The 3,594-nt window shown below is 25.3% G+C and overlaps 1 long non-coding RNA gene across 1 annotated transcript; it reads left to right on the forward strand.

Annotated features, from left to right (window-relative positions):
* Positions 1-1,025: 1,025 nt before the first annotated feature.
* LOC111617367 lies at positions 1,026-3,337 on the forward strand. Its single transcript, XR_002755403.1, has 2 exons — positions 1,026-1,624; positions 2,964-3,337. It is a non-coding gene; the product is annotated as an uncharacterized LOC111617367 (long non-coding RNA).
* Positions 3,338-3,594: the final 257 nt, after the last annotated feature.

Below are 3,594 nucleotides of genomic sequence, written 5' to 3' on the forward strand. Positions count from 1 at the left end.
GAATGAACTTCAGAATGACAATCCTTAAATATTCTATTTAAACTGTCATAGTTTAAAATAATTTTTCTTTTATAGTTGTTTTTATTTTATTTTAATATTCAAATATGAGCTTACTGAATGAACTTCAGAATGACAATCCTTAAATATTCTATTTAAACTGTCATATTTTAAAATAATTTTTCTTTTACAAAATTTCCATTTATGTTTTGAAGATGCATCATGAAAATGATGCAAGTGATTCTCATTCTTGCACAAATACTCTTCACATCTTCAAAGTATGTCATGCACACAGTTGTGCAACATATCCTTGGGTGTGTTGATTGCATGGTGAGTTTTGTTGTAAGAGTTTCAATATCTTGTGGACAAAGAATGTAATGTATGAAGATCATCCATAAACATTAGAAACTCTTAAGGCAAAAATTCATTGTGCAATCAATAACATATTCAAGAAATAGACATTGGCTGTTCATAAATTTAGTAATTTTCATAAAACAGTTTGAAGTTATAGTTAGTGATTGTTATAGGTGTTGTCACAGCTGATTTCATAAAGACACACAGTCACTCAAATTGTCAAACAAAATTGCTCAAAATATAAAAATAAGTAATTCAGGACATTTAAGTGTCCTGACAACTATTGTCAGGACAACAAAGTGTCTAGTCACCCTAAATAATTTATTCTCACATTGTATTATTAAAATTTCTTAATGTTATATTGATAATTTACATCAGCAATCAGCTACACCTATTGTATACATGCCAAATGTTACATGCAGAATGATTTTTAATAACATAACAGCTTACTGGCCTACAGTAGAAAAATGTAATATTTTTCATCATCCAATTTTTTGTTCAGGTTTGATCTTACAGAAAAGGGTATCTTATTTATGTATTATTTTTTAATTTAATAATGGTAAAAGTATGTGAACATCTTGATTTTACACTTACTCTCTACCTTACAATTATTTGTATATATATATAAATATATATACAGTATATATGCTCCTCAACTCTTGGATTTTGTATCTTTCGAATTTAATTTAATTTTTTTATATTATTTGTTCTTATAGTAATTTTTCTAAATTTAAGCATTTTGTGCAGTGATTTTAATTTATTTAATATGTGGACTGAAAATAGTTCTTGTTTTTCTCACTTGAATTCACCTGAAGAATGTTTTAAATGAACATTTTAAATAATTCTCTATCACTTTGTATATGGTCTAATTAAATTATGTTAAGTAAGAAAAGTAAATTGGTTTAAGATATTTACTATTAATCATAAATTTATCAAGATACAGAATAACAGCCTACTTCTACACCTATTCTACAAAGTTACCTATTATGTTGATTTTACTGGAAACAAGAGTTAGTTTTTTATTTTATATTTTGCATATATAGATTAAAATGACTTATATATCTTAATTCTATGATTTAATTACTATTTAATAATTTATTATATTTATAAATAGTAAATAACATGACTTTATTTAGTTTAATCTTATAAATTAAAATTTTAATATATGCAAATAATAATAATATTAACTGAAAACCATGTTGCTAATTTGTTCAATTTACTTTCTAGTTTAACAAAAGATTATAGGAAAAGACCTAAATACAGAAAATTACTGGTATGAATTTGTTTTTTTCTTTCATATTAGTTAAATATATTTTTTAATGAATTCTTTTGTAGTTGTATATTTGTATTATAAGTACTAATTAATAAAATTTATAATACAAAATTCCATCTTCAGTGTTACGAAGCTATTAAATTTGCAGATTTCTATAATGTAATGCACATTATACTCAATTTGCAAATTATTATGTAATGTTCACTGTGAAGGAAATCGTTCCAATATTTTCATAATTTATCAAGTTTAAATTTAAAACTGCTTTGTGAAATTTTTTGAGGTTGATCTTCTTTGTGATAATGTATTGATAGCATAATGGTCATAGTTTTTATGAGTGAGATCAAATTTTAGATGTTTTTCTGTTTTATTTTTACAGATACAGATTCATTCATTTTAAATTAATTTTTACTTGCAAAACTTGAAAAGCAAATAAATTTAAAATCAGATGTTTCTATCAAACTCTTAATCACTTCTTAATCTTTCTTTTTTCGTTTATAAAAATAAAGCAGATAAACAACTAAAATTTGACTTATACTTAGTCTATTGTATACTTAGTATTTATTATAGATACATGTAACCATTCCAAGAGACAATGTGACTTTTGCATATTTCTGTGAGGTGATGTATGGCTTCTATTTTGACAAAATTTGGCCACATCTGCTATATGGGATACTGTACACATACAGTATTAATTAAAGTGTTTATTATATATAATAAAATTGAAGGCAAAACTGCGTAAAAAGGATCACCATTTATTATTTTTTGTGTTCCAAGACTAACACATTCTTGACGACTGACCTTTCTTTGTAGGCTGCTTGTCGCCAGAAAATTACAAAGAGTCCTTTTAATTAAAAACACAAAACACATCCAATTAAAATTACAAAAATTTCTGAAAAAGGAACTTTTTAGGCAGTTTTGTCTTCAATTTTTTTAAAAATAATTCTCCATCTGATGAACATTTACAGGAGTTTATTATATAATTATTTTTGTTATATAATGTTATTTTCAATCTGGGAAAATTGAAATTTCTTACAAGATTTCACCTGACAGTGCAATTACTTTGTACAAGAGACAAGAAGTCATGTTGCCAGGTCTTTTTAACAAGCTTTTTCTAAACCAGCCACATTTTTGCACCAGATTATATCAATACTCCCAAGATTCTGAAATAAAAATCTTCCATTCTCCAATATTATTATCTTACAGAACTGCAGACAATACTTGAATGAACATTGTGTCATGATCCATATAGACAAATATCAAAAACTAATTCACAAAGTTTTACAATAATTTTAGTTAAGTTTTATTTTTAGATTTTTATTTAAAATTTAATTTATTGCAGGAAACTCCATTTATTAAGAAATACGAAACACTCGATGTCGACGTAGCAGCATGGTTTGCCGTCGTCATGGCTTCAACTCAAACGCCGAGACCATCGAGGCACTTTAGGCATTTCTGACATTGCTCGAAATATAAACATTGTGTTTGTAGAAATGTTAAACTATATAATGATTTATCAACTTGTTGGAGGAATTCATTAATTATCGAAGAGACCATCAGAGCCGAAGAGGGAAGTTATTTCTCCGATATTCTACTAAAAGTTATGTTTAGGTTATAGAAGTTAATTTAATTAACTTATATGTATTGATCATGAATTTCTATATTGCTGCCTTGAAAATTCTGATCTCTACAAATAAAATTAACTTCATTTTAAAATCATATATGAACTATTATAATATATTTAAAACAAAAACAAAAAAAATTAGTTTTATGTAAATATAAAGACCACAAAATGTGAAATATTTATGATCAGCTGCAACTGACAGCAGCATTTTTTTTAGTTGGATTGTTAAATTTAAAAATTATTTTTGATTTTGTTTTTTTTTTTAATTCTAAAAGAAGTGAAATTATATTGAGTGCCTTTGTTGTTGGGTTAATTATTATTTTTATATATATATTTCTGAGAATTGAGG

This window comes from Centruroides sculpturatus, unplaced genomic scaffold, assembly GCF_000671375.1.
Source record: "Centruroides sculpturatus isolate CEXI.00-Female unplaced genomic scaffold, Cexi_2.0 scaffold5752, whole genome shotgun sequence".
NCBI lineage: Eukaryota > Metazoa > Arthropoda > Arachnida > Scorpiones > Buthidae > Centruroides > Centruroides sculpturatus.